Here is a 14,509-nt window from a genome sequence, read left to right as displayed (position 1 = left end):
GAACATTGATCTCCTAACTGTGGATGAACTGAAAAGTTCACTACTTGTTCATGAGCAAAAGGTAAGAGAGAAGCGGAATGAAGAATATATGGTTTCTTGATTCTGGTTGCTCAAATCACATGACAGGAAATAAAAAGTGGTTTTGTAGAACTAGATGAAAGTTTCAGTTGTACTGTTAGATTGGGAAACAACTCTAAAATGTATGTAATGGAAAAATGAAGTGTCAGGTTTGAAGTGGATGTAACCATTCTAACTGTGAGTGATGTTTACTTTGTACCTGACTTAACCAACAATTTGTTAAGTACAACAACATGACTCTGAACCGAATGTTTGTGATTCATGCTACATTAAAACCGCTTCCACGGAAATTCTTAAAGGTTGAGGAGAAGAACTTGGAGAATCTATGGCATAGAAGGTACAACCATGTAAATCATAAGTTCATTGTTGCAATGCAGAAGACAAAAATGGTGAAGGGCCTACCAATGTTCAAGGAAACTGCGGGGGTTTGTGAAGTGTGTAATATTGGCAAGCAACACTGAGACAAAATACCAAACAAAAGTAATTGAAGAGCATCAGAAAAACCTGAATGGATGCATGCAGATCCATGTGGTCCAATCACTCCAATATCTCATAGTGGTAAGATATATTTGCTAGTGTTTGTAAATGACTACTCTCCCAAAACTTGGATTTATTTTCTTGTGCAAAAAGGTGAAACATTTGAGATATTAAAATGCTTCAAGAATCTGGTTGAGAAAGAAGCTCAGAAACATATATGTTGTTTAAGAACGGACAGGGGAGGAGAATTCAACTCAAACAAGTTCAATTAGTTATGCCTAGAGAATGGAATTAAACGATAATTAACAGCTGCTTTCACACCACAACAAAATGGGGTAGTCGAACAAAGAAATCGAACAATTATGAATATGGTATGTTGCTTACTTACTCAGAAAGAGATGCCAAAGACTTTATCTGCATCAGAACACACTAAGCTTTCTGTATCAGCAACACACTAAGCTCAATCATGCACCTCTCTGTGTCTAACTTATCTCATCATCCACAACCTCTTTGATTCCACCCCTTCACTTCCCACCTCTTTTATTCTACCTTATCTCATCATCCACCCCTTCACCACCCACCTATTTTATTCTACCTTATCTCATCACCCACCCCTTCACCACCTTTCACCACCCACCCCTTGACATATTTATTTCATCACCTACCCCTTTTCATCCCCCACCCCTTGAGATATTTCTATTGCACCATCACCCTGATGTAATATTTCAGATTTCCATTGCACCTTTTTAATTCTCGCTTATCTCATCTGCAATTTAATATTCACATATCTCCTGCATGCCTCTCTTTTTCTATTTTAAAAAATATAAGTTAATAAATCATTTAAAACTTCATTTTTTTAAAATATACCTGAATTTATACTATCCATAAACAATTATAAGTTCTATATAATTTTTTATATGAAGAAAGGAAAGTAATATAGTTGTAAAAATTATTAATTCTAAATCTTAGTAACAGAAATATTGGTATATTTATCAATTACTTTTATATTATATTTTTTCTATGGTATAGATTACTTATTATATACTAAACTTTAACTCCTTACATTATATTTTATAAATTAATTAGTCAAAATATATATTTCTTTCACTAATTATTTAATCTACTTTTTTATTGTATCTTTTTCCAATCTCACTCTTTTTATTTTGTGTCATTGTATTAAACTTTATTTAAATATTTGGATCATAAAAAATAATGTTATAAAAATTAATTTTTGTAAATCTTGTATAATAAATTTATTGTGTATAATTATCAATTACTTTTATATTTCATTTTTTTACTATTGCATGAAATACTTATTTTATACTAAACTTTAAAACCTTATATTATATTTTATAGATTAATTAGTAAAAATTATATTTTTTTGTCTAATGATTTAATCTACTTTTTTATTCTATCTTTTTCTAATCTCATTCTTCTTATTTTATGTCATTGTATTAAACTTTATTTAAATTATTTAACTAATAAGGTGTTTTTGATTATATAACTCATATAACTAATAACATATGAAGAATATATAAATAATTGTATAATCTTTTTATTTTTAGGATCATGAATCAATTATAAGTTGTTTATATTATATTACCATTTTAGTACTATTTAATTCATACATTAAATGTATATTTTTAATCTCCTTCAAAAGTCTAATCATTTTTATAGGTTTTTTATGATAAATTTAATATCTTTAATTATGTATTAATATGTTTTCTTATTTGTAATTTTATATAAAATATTATATGTTAAAATAGAAAAAACTTTATTTTATAAAATATATAATATCGTTTTTATATTTTCTGATGATAATTACGACATAAAAAAATCAATAATAATAAATAAATTTGATACTAATAGTTAATTTTACTATTTCAGACCAAAGTTTTATATAACAAGCATTTAACTTCTTCTAATAACATCATTCATGAATCACATAAACATCCTAGAATGTGTTATAGGTTAAAATATAGGAATTTTTCTACTCATTGTCATCTTATTTCTTCTTTCAATCCATTTCACTCTGTCAGATTTTTTTCTGCATCAGACTACACTAAGCTTTCTGCATCAGCAACACACTAAGCTCAAGCATACACCTCTTTGTTTCTACCTTATCTCATCATCCACAACCTCTTTGATTCCACCCCTTCACTTCCCACCTCTTTTATTCTACCTTATCTCATCATCCACCCCTTCACCACCCACCTATTTTACTCTAGTTTATCTCATCACTCACCCCTTCACCACCTTTCACCACCCACCCTTGAGATATTTATCTCATCACCCACCCCTTGAGATATTTCTATATATTTCAGATTTCCATTGCACCTTTTTAATTCTATCTTATCTCATCTGCCATTTAATATTCACATATCTCCTGCATGCCTCTCTTTTTCTATTTTAAAAAATATAAGTTAATAAATCATTTAAAACTTCATTTTTTTAAATATACCTGAATTTATACTATCCATAAACAATTATAAGATCTATATAAGTATTGGTATAGTTATCAATTACTTTTATATTATATTTTTTCTATGGTATAGATTACTTATTATATACTAAACTTTAAGTCCTTACATTATATTTTATAAATTAATTAGTCAAAATATATATTTCTTTCACTAATTATTTAATCTACTTTTTTTTATTGTATCTTTTTCCAATCTCCCTCTTTTTATTTTGTGTCATTGCATTAAACTTTATTTAAATATTTGGATCATAAAAAATAATGTTATAAAAATTAATTTTTGTAAATCTTGTATAATAAAAGTATTGTGTATAATTATCAATTACTTTTCTATTTCATTTTTTTACTATTGCATGGAATACTTATTTTATACTAAACTTTAAATCCTTATACTATATTTTATACATTAATTAGTAAAAAATTATATTTTTTTCTCTAATAATTTAATCTACTTTTTTATTGTATCTTTTTCTAATCTCATTCTTCTTATTTTATGTCATTGTATTAAACTTTATTTAAATTATATAACTAATAAGGTGTTTTTGATTATATAACTCATATAATTAATAACATATCAAGAATATATAAATAATTGTATAATATTTTTATTTTTATGATCATGAATCAATTATAAGTTGTTTATATTATATTACCATTTTAGTACTATTTAATTCATACATTATATGTATATTTTTAATCTCCTTCAAAAGTCTAATCATTTTTATATGTTTTTTTATGATAAATTTAATATCTTTAATTATGTATTAATATGTTTTCTTATTTGTAATTTTATATAAAATATTATATGTTAAAATAGAAAAAACTTTATTTTATAAAATATATAATATCGTTGTTATATTTTCTGATGATAATTACAACATAAAAAAATCAATAATAATAAATAATTTTGATAATAATAGTTAATTTTTCTATTTCAGACCAAAGTTTTATATCACAAGCACGTAAGTTCTTCTAATAACACCATTCATGAATCAGAGAAACATCCTAGAATGTTTATAAGTTAAAATATAGAAATTTTTCTCTATCATATTCTTTTTCTCTATCAGATTATTTTACATTATTCACTGTCATCTTATTTCTTCTTTCAATCCATTTCACTCTATCAGATTTTTTTCTACATCAGAACACACTACGCTTTCTGCACCAGCAACACACTAAGCTCAATCATGCACCTTTTTGTTTCTAACTTATCTCATCATCCACAACCTCTTTGATTCCACCCCTTCACTTCCCACCTCTTTTATTCTACCTTATCTCATCATCCACCCCTTCACCACCCACCTATTTTACTCTAGCTTATCTCCTCACTCACCCCTTCACCACCTTTCACCACCCATCCCTTGAGATATTTATCTCATCACCCACCCCTTGAGATATTTCTATTGCACCATCATCCATGATGTAATATTTCAGATTTCCATTGCACCTTTTTAATTCTACCTTATCTCATCTGCAATTCAATATTCACATATCTCCTGCATGCCTCTCTTTTTCTATTTTAAAAAATATAAGTTAATAAATCATTTAAAACTTCATTTTTTTTAAATATACCTGAATTTATACTATCCATAAACAATTATAAGATCTATATAAGTATTGGTATAGTTATCAATTACTTTTATATTATATTTTTTCTATGGTATAGATTAGTTATTATATACTAAACTTTAAGTCCTTACATTATATTTTATAAATTAATTAGTCAAAATATATATTTCTTTCACTAATTATTTAATCTACTTTTTTATTGTATCTTTTTCCAATATCACTCTTTTTTATTTTGTGTCATTGTATTAAACTTTATTTAAATATTTGGATCATAAAAAATAATGTTATAAAAATTAATTTTTGTAAATCTTGTATAATAAAATTATTGTGTATAATTATCAATTACTTTTATATTTCATTTTTTTACTATTGCATGGAATACTTATTTTATACTAAACTTTAAATCCTTATATTATATTTTATAGATTAATTAGTAAAAAATTATATTTTTTTGTCTAATGATTTAATCTACTTTTTTATTGTATCTTTTTCTAATCTCATTCTTCTTATTTTATGTCATTGTATTAAACTTTATTTAAACTATTTAACTAATAAGGTGTTTTTTGATTATATAACTCATATAATTAATAACATATGAAGAATATATAAATAATTGTATAATCTTTTTATTTTTAGGATCATGAATCAATTATAAGTTGTTTATATTATATTACCATTTTAGTACTATTTAATTCATACATTAAATGTATATTTTTAATCTCCTTCAAAAGTCTAATCATTTTTATAGGTTTTTTATGATAAATTTAATATCTTTAAATATGTATTAATATGTTTTCTTATTTGTAATTTTATATAAAATATTATATGTTAAAATAGAAGAAACTTTACTTTATAAAATATATAATATCGTTGTTATATTTTCTGATGATAATTACAACATAAAAAAATCAATAATAATAAATATATTTGATACTAATACTTAATTTTACTATTTCAAACCAAAGTTTTATATCACAAGCACGTAACTTCTTCTAATAACACCATTCATGAATGACAGAAACTTCCTAGAATGTGTTATAGGTTAAAATATAGGATTGTTAGTGTGTAAGTTCTTGTACCATTTTGGACAGTAGGCACCCTGAGGGTAAGTGTGTTTCTTTTTGGATTGTTAGCTAAACAGTAGTGCCTAGGAATCCCAAGTGTTCCACTATTAGAATCAGGGTATCACACTGGAAGGTGATGGATGAAAGAGCTCAATCAAGTCTATGGGGATCAGAGAGATAGTTACTCGTAAGAATGGAGGTAAGGATGAGAGTAAGACAATCTCGTGCTAATGGTTCTAACTCATTGGAGTAGTACGAGAGAAGTGAAGCAGTAGGAGTAAGGGCTTGTAGCATACAGTAATAAATCAAGGGAAGTTTATGAGATTATCAATAAATGGATTACAAAGTTGTCGCATTTGTTGAAGGAATAATAAGAAAATAGTAGTCAATATTGTTTGTGGTCAGGGAATCAATAAATTTTCTTATGAAGAATTAATGAGTATTAATTAACCGAGTGAAGACAAGATGTTGTAATTATGTTTTATGTAACTTAGTACAAGGAAGGGAGGTCATGGTTTCCGGGAAGAAAGTGACCCACTGACGTTGAGCGGTATATCGGATAAAATAAGTGAGAGCAAGTCTAAATGTTAATCCAACATCAGAATGAGATTGTGATGGAAATCAAGAAGTTTCGAAAGTTCAGGGAAGAAGGAAAATTTGTTAGCAAAGATAAGTTAGAAGAATAAGTATGTTAGAGACTTGGAATTTAAGAGAGGTCAAGTGTTGGTCTAAGATGTTGATTCAAGGGTTGTTTGTTTGTTGAGCGAAGGAAATTCGGGGGCGAATTTCAATTTAAGGGGGGAGAATGTAATATCCCATATTCCATTAAATGCTCAATTAGTAGTCAGTTGAGACCAATTGAGTACCTGTGTGCTATATCTTTTGTTAGTTATAACAATTGGAGTTCCTATGTGCGGAAAAGAAGAAAGAGAAAGAGGAAGGAAGGAAGAAGTAAAACTCACTTTCTGGGAAATTTCGTGAGTGGTTAACCGATTAACGGTTTAGGTTAATAGGTTAACACTGAAACAGAGTTAAATCTTCTGTTTGTGCAGAATTTGTCACCAATGGGGTTCAAACCCAGGACCTCCTTGAAACTGTACATGCCTTACCACTAGGCTAGAGAGGTTGTTGTTGAATGCTTATGCAATGAATAAATATTAATCTAAATTTTGATTAAGATAGATTAATGAATTAATTGAGTGGTGTAACTCCGTTTTGGACACGGCCGAATGCGTTAGAAAGATAACGTAAAGGGCTATTATTATTGTTCCATGTTATAAAATATTATGTGATTTATAAATGCCATGAATTTTATCATGATGAAAATTAAATATTGTTATTATGTGAAAGGTGAAGTAACATGATTAAAACTCTACAAAGATGAGTGAGGAAACCTAGGAGAATGACGTGATTAATAACCACTACGCCAAAAAGGTTTTTTAACAGCGCATCTTAGACAGCGCTTTTAAAAGAAAGCGCTGTCTAAGGTTAAAATAAAAATAAAACACGGAAAATGTTCTAAAAAAATAATGAAAGCGCTGTCTAAGGGGGGGTCTTAGACAGCGCTTTTAGAAAGCGTTGTCTAAGACCCCCCCTTAGACAGCGCTTTTAGAAAGCGCTTTTAAATATAGACCTTAGTCAGCGCTTTTGAGAAAGCGCTGTTTAAAGTCTTTCAAGATCAAGATATGGATCTGGCCAAATCAAGCCCATCAAGATCAAATTCAACAATATTTTGAAAGAGTCAACAACACTACTTCCCTACATGCCTGCCGGAGATGACACATGCCACCGCGTCGTCCATCACTCCTGGCGGCGATGGCCACCAAAACCAACATTGGAGCTGCCAAAATCTCCATCTACTCATGCTCTACCCAAATCCCTAGTTAATTTGATGCAATTGGACCTCTAAATACCTAACCTAAACCAATCATCCCAAGAACCCTAACACGAAAATCTCCAATTAAATTCTATCCTCACTGATTCAAAGCCCCAGGGATGAGGACTTTGAATCCTCTCATCATCCTCTACATATTGGTAACCAAAATTTGAAGAAAAGCGACATTTTTCATAATTACCTTGCCGAAGTTGTTGACGGCGATGATGACCTTCCAGGTAATGTCTTTCAAAGCTTGTTCCTTGTACTGGTCGCACTTTCTTATTCTCCTTGATTCTTCTTCTTCTTCTGGATTCAAAACCTGAGTGAATTGAGTGTTTTGGTACTGTGTGGGAGAAGTTTAGCACAAGTGAAATTGAAGCTCTAATGATGAGCTTTAATAGCTTTGGGATCATGCGTGTAGTGTGGAAGAGGGAGAAAATTCAGAGAGGATTGCTTAGGAGCTTGAGGGAATGATGCCAAGCCCTTGCAATGATGATGGAGATGATGATATATATGCACTAGGTCTGGAATAGAATAGGTTTGGAATAAGTTAGGAGTTGGTTTGGAGTTAGTTGAGATGAACTTAGTGAGTTTATTCTATTAACTCACTGAGTTGGCAGTTAGTTTGATGAAGTTAGTTACTTAGGTTAGGATGATTCTATTAGTGTCTGGTTGTGGAAGGTTGACTTAAGTGACATTTGTTGTGAAGCTTGATTGATGACCTGTTGAACATGTTCCCTTTTTAATGCCAATTTGGTTAGTAACTTGAATTTAGGAAATGTTATGTTGTTATGTTGTTTTTTGTTCTTTGATGTAGTGTTATGTTAGGACCATTGTGCATTGCTGCAATACAAGTAAGTTTCAAGCATTGCAAGTTCACTGTGCTGGTTTGTAAAACCTGGTGCTGGCATGGCTTGATTACAGGCTTTGGTGGCTTGATGCAAGTTTGTTTGGCAATGGCTCCTATTTTACACATGTTGCAGGTTCAGCTCATGACTATGTCAATTGGCTACTATTACAGCTTGGTGTAGTTTCTGACTTATTGAAAAAAGGCATACCTGCATTTGGCTTATGATTGTCGCATCAGTTTAGTCTATAGATTGATTATGCTTGCCATGAGCTATGTTGAAACCTCCTGCCAGGCTAGAATTGGATGGTAACTAACATGAGCTTGTGGATGCAGGTTCATGATGGTTCTGTTGTATGATACAACATTGGCAAGCCCTGTAATTGATGCCCTACTCAACTGTTGCAGGTGGTATGCTTCAACTGATTCAAGAAAGACAATACAATCTGGCACTCATGCTACAAAATAATTGCCAAGTTTTGACTTGGATCCCTTGGTGTGACAAGGATTTGAATTTCATTCTGTCATGGATTATTTCCAATTGGTATGGCGTTACTTGTTTTTTTTTGTACAACCTGGTTGGTTGGTCTTCTTGTAGGTAAATTGTTGGTTGTTGATTCATGCAATGGTCTTGGTAATTCAATGGCAAGTTTTGTGGTTTTAGTTCCATGGTAAGTCAACACACTTCGTGGCTTGGCATTGATGATGCTTCTTGCTGGTTATGACCTTGGTTTGTAAAGTTGTTCTTTAGGTAAGCTTGTGGACTGATTGCATTATGAATGAACCATGTTAACCTTTATCCAATTTAACTATGGTGTGGCATTTATGTAGTTTTGTGGTACAATGTTTGGTTGCACTGATGTTGCTGTTTGGCTGCAGGTCAGGACTTTAGTGGGATAGATTCTGGCATGATGACAGTGTAGGTCAGTGGTGTGTTGCTGCAGGATCATCTAGTATACAAGTAATTATGTTTTCTACTGATCCATGTAATGTTGCAGGACTGCCTTGTTTGGCTTGAGTTTGAAACAGGTTTGTAGTATGCTGACATGATGCAGTCCAATTGTGGCTATTGCATTGCAGGATGTTCATGGAGCAATGGTGATGGATCAAACTGCAAGGTAAGGTTGCCTTGATGTCCACCCCTAGTCGATTAAATTGTAGCATTTGGTCTGCCCTCATTGCAGCCTCCAACACCTTCACTGTGTTGGGTTTGAAGGGGTGGATTTAGTCCCATATTGCTTAGATATATAGCGCAGTCTGTGTTGTGTTTAGTGTTATCAAATTGCGGCGCCATGACTGCAATGGTGGATATACATTGCAGTTTTTGGGTTTGCTGCAATGGTAAATATCGGCCGCTATTGCAGGTTTTCCCGCCATAATCCACAATAACAATAACGGTGCAGCAAAGTGGCCAGTATGGTGGGATTTTGGCTCTCCTCCATGGACCGCCATCTGCCATCAACAACACTTGTGTTTATAAGAGGGGGCAATTTTCACCTTACAATCCGGTTTTGTAGGGATGAGTTAAATCCAACCCACATATTCTAAGATGGTATTAGAGTCTATCCTAGATCCCTTGTTGGGCTTCCCGCATCCTCCACGCTTCGGCCTCGTTGGGTCGAGCATGAGGGGTGTGATGATGCTACACATATCATGGTTAAATTAGTTTGCATGGTTATAGAAGCTGTTACTACGTTTCATCACAAAAAGGTTAAGCTTAGGGTAAGTGGGGAGGAGAAGTTGAATTGCTAGGTAAGGTTCAGAACATAAAACAAGGTATGACATGATAGCTATTAGACTTAAGATAAAGCGTAGAGATTGCTAAAAGTAAATCTATTTGCAAATTGATGCGCCCCAATGGTTTGGACGTGTCATTCGGATTCTTAGCACCCGCGACCGTCAACTTAGGTTTAATCTTAAGTAGACCGGATACCGTGACGGAGTACGTTCTTCGGATCCTCATGGACAATAAAGATGCGGAGAAGTTGTTTTTTATACCGTTTAATACCGGGTTAGCATTTCATTCTAAATTCATCTATTATAATTATTTTCCAAGTTACCATCTAACATTTGCCTAATCATTACAGTGGACATTGGTTGTTGCTCGCAATCAATCCTATCCGAGAAATTGTGTATTATCTTGACTCGTTAGGAAATGATTGGACAACATACCCGAATATGAAGGTCCTAATTGACACGTAAGTGAGAATGTTCAAAATTTTTCTTAGTTTATGTGAATTGTTCTAATTGCTTCATTTTTATTTTATTAGCGTCCTACAAGCTTTTCGGGCCCAACGAGATATCCAAACCTCAAGGAGGGGCGCCAACTCCATTACATGGATTAAAGTGGCGGTATATTTTTAATTACCACATTTTTTATTATATTAGTGATGACACTTGATAAAACTTAGGATTTATAATCCATTTTTTTTTTCATATGTAGTGTCCTCAACAACGTAATCAAATAGATTGCGGGTATTTCATGTTGAGGTTTATGCGAGATACTCTTGCTTTGGGCCGATTAAAGATTCCCACCGATGTATGTATTTCTAACTTATGAGTTATTTTTATATTTACACATATCTCATATAATTAAATAGTTGGAATTAATTCAAAATATGTTATATTATTATGTAGTACTTTGATGAATTCAAGTGTGCATTTTATACAAAGGATCAAGTGGACGAAATCAAAGAGGAGTGGTGTCAATTCATGATAAAGCTCAATGTTTGTTCATAAATTTGTGTAATTAATGTGTACATTTGTAGTATATGTTATGACTTGTAAATGTGTACATAAATTTGTATATATTTTGATACATTTAAGGCAAAATTGGTTTGAATTGGTATATATATATATTTGTTAGCCAAAAATTGGTAGAAAAAAGGCCAAAATGGCATATATAAAATGTGATAATTGTCTGTCAAAATCTGGTTGAAAACAGGTAGAAATTCTGGTTTATAAACCTGGAAAAAATATGGTTTAAAACAAAAGCTTCAAAAAATTTCGTATACCTTAGACAGCGCTTTTGTAAAAAGCGCTGTCTAAGGGGGGGATTAGAAAGCGCTTTAGGCAAAAGTGCTGTCTAAGGGGGGGCTTAGACAGCGCTTTTTGAAAAGCGCTGTCTAAGGTATACCTAAAAAAATTAAAATAGGAGGGTCTTAGAAAGCGCTTTTGGCCAAAGCGCTGTCTAAGGGGGTGGGGCTTAGACAGCGCTTTTCAAAAGCGCTGTCTAAGGTATACCTAAAAAATTTAAAATAAGAGGGTCTTATAAAGCGCTTTTGTCCAAAGCGCTGTCTAAGGGGGGGGGGGGGGGGGGGGGGGCTTAGACAGCGCTTTTAAGATTTAAAAAAGCGCTGTCTAAACCTTTAGCAGCGGAGGTTTAGACAGCGCTTTAAAGCGCTGTCTAAGGCTAAAAAAAGCGCTGTCTAAGGTCTTGTTTGTTGTAGTGAACTTAGAAATATGATCTAGGTTATGGAACATATGTGATATATGTATGAGAATACGATATTCATTCGTACGATGCTTATGTGAGGTCGTGGACGAATTGTTGTCATGATTGAAAATGAGACGCATTGTATGGAACATGCCATGTTATTATTTGTGTATTATGGTGAATGAAGTCACCTGTGATTTATGAATTTGTTATGGTTCGTGGAACCAATGATTTGTGGAACCGATCATGTATTCAGAATGTTGGTTTTTCTGTGGTGGTACACATCTCTTGTGGTATGCTTAAATGAGTAAGCATTGGGATGTGGGACCAATGATTCGAGCCTCAATTGGGTTTGAGCCCCAACCATGGCGGACATGGGGGAAAGGTGGACACCTATGTGGGTTAGAGTCCCATACGGTGAAAGATACCCTAGGTGAGTTAGAGTCCCATACGGGTGATGGTTCTTAAAAGTGGGTTAGATTCCCATAGGGGAACCTGATATCCACCGCGAAAGTCGAATCATACGGACATGCGTGAACCAAGCCTTGGCTTAGACGTAGGTCCGGTTGGGGATCGATGTTGCGTGAATCTGAATAATGATCGTGGTTGAGTTATGAGAACTCAGATGCATGTTGCCATACAATTGCGAGATAGTCCCCCATCGCTCAAGTCTTCGTTCCCTTGTTGACTTGAGTTGGATATGAGTTGAGTATCGATTAGAATACCCTGTAGGGCCGAGTGGACCCATAGGATAGGAGAACTCACTGAGATTATTATCTCATCCCATCATTGTTGTTATTTTTCAGGTATTCTTTACAGGTTGAATCTAAGAGAAACTGTTATGGATGTTTCAAGGGTTGCTGTTCATTATGATCTTCCGCTGTGGAGTTGTGTGCAATGAAGATATTGTACATAGTTCTTAGATTTTTTATTGTTTAGGTATTATTGTATAACATGTTCCATTGATGTTTTTATTTTGGACATGTATATATATTGATGCCATTAGGCACTTATGTTGTGACAGTACCAAAATTTAACACTTGTATGATATTATTCTAGATATATATTATACGGGTTGTTACAATACATCTCCAGAGTGATTCTGATCACTAATGAGATGAAAGCGTGTGGAGAAACTCTTTCTGAAGAAACAATCATGGAGAAGGTATTGAGATCCCTTACCTCTCAATTTGATTACATTGTAGTAGCAATAGAACATTCCAAAGATCTGAGCACCATGAGAATTGAAGAGCTGCAGAGCAGTCTAGAAGCGCAAGAGTTGCGTTTGACTGAGAGAACTTCTGAAAGGGAAGTAGAGTTGCAGGCTCTGAAAGCAACTTCTGATAGGAGGTATCAGAAGTAGTCAAAAGCCAGGAGAAAATCTGATGGTGGTCAGAAGTCAGAAAACTCAACCTCTGATAGACAAAAGAATGCTCAGAAGGGAAAAGAGAAGTATGACAAGAAGAAGATCCAATGTTACTGTTGTAAGAAGTTTGGTCACGTTGCTAGAGACTGTTGGTCAAACAAGGAGAGAAAATCAGAAGAAGCAAATATAGCCAGAAGTTCTGATGACGAATCTGTGCTATTGATGGCCTCTGAATCTGATGATATGGATCTGATAGACTGGTGGTATATGGACACTGGCTGTTCAAATCATCTTACTGGAAACAAGAAATGGCTGGTTAACTTTGACTCTGAAAAGAGGACAAAGATCAGATGTGCTGATGACAAATATCTTAATGCAGAAGGTATGGGAAATGTCAGAGTGATTCTGAACAATGGGAAAACAACATTGATTTAGAACGTGTGGTATGTACCTTGCATCAGAAGCAATCTGATGAGTGTGGGACAATTAATTGAGAAAGGTTTTTCAGTTACCATGAAGGACAATCTTCTGAAGCTGTATGACTGCAATCAGAAGTTGATTATGGAGTAAGAACAGGGAAGGAATAGAACATTCAAGGTGAATGTCAGAACTGCAGACTCAGAATGTCTTAGTGCAACAAGTGCTGAGAAGGAGAGTGAGTTGTGGCACAGAAGATTTGGTCATTTGAATTTCAGAAGCTTAAAACATCTGAATTCAAAGAAGTTGGTACATGGAATTCCTGCAATTAAGAAACCTAAAAAGTCATGCAAAGTTTGCATGGAAGGAAAACAACCACGATTGCCATTTGCGTCAGAAACTGCTCCAAGAGCAAAACATGCCTTGGGAGTTGTACATTCTGATGTGTGTGGTCCATTTCCAGTAGCATCGATTGGAGGGAATAAATACTTTGTGTTATTTGTTGATGAATTCACAAGAATGACATGGGTATCCCTTATTAAGTTTAAACACGAGGTGTTTGATGAATTCAAGATGTTCAGAATGAAGGCTGAGAATCAGAGTGGTCAGAAGTTGAAGATTCTTAGAACTGACGGTGGAGGTGAGTATAACTCCAAAGAGTTCCAGAAGTTCTGTGAGGAGAATGGAATTGAGCATGAGGTTACTTCTCCTTATACCCCTCAATACAATGGTCTTGCTGAAAGAAGAAACCGCACTTTGCTTGATATGGTGAGAAGCATGCTAAAGGAGAAGAAACTTCCTCAGAAGCTCTGGGGAGAAGCTGTTGCCACTGCAACGTATGTACTCAACCGATGTCCTACGAAGAAGTTGAAGGAAATAGTTCCAATACAGAAGTGGACT

Source organism: Lathyrus oleraceus, chromosome 3 (assembly GCF_024323335.1).
Source record: "Lathyrus oleraceus cultivar Zhongwan6 chromosome 3, CAAS_Psat_ZW6_1.0, whole genome shotgun sequence".
Lineage (NCBI taxonomy): Eukaryota > Viridiplantae > Streptophyta > Magnoliopsida > Fabales > Fabaceae > Lathyrus > Lathyrus oleraceus.
The sequence above is the reverse complement of the archived record's forward strand: the minus strand, read 5'-3'. Positions refer to the sequence as shown.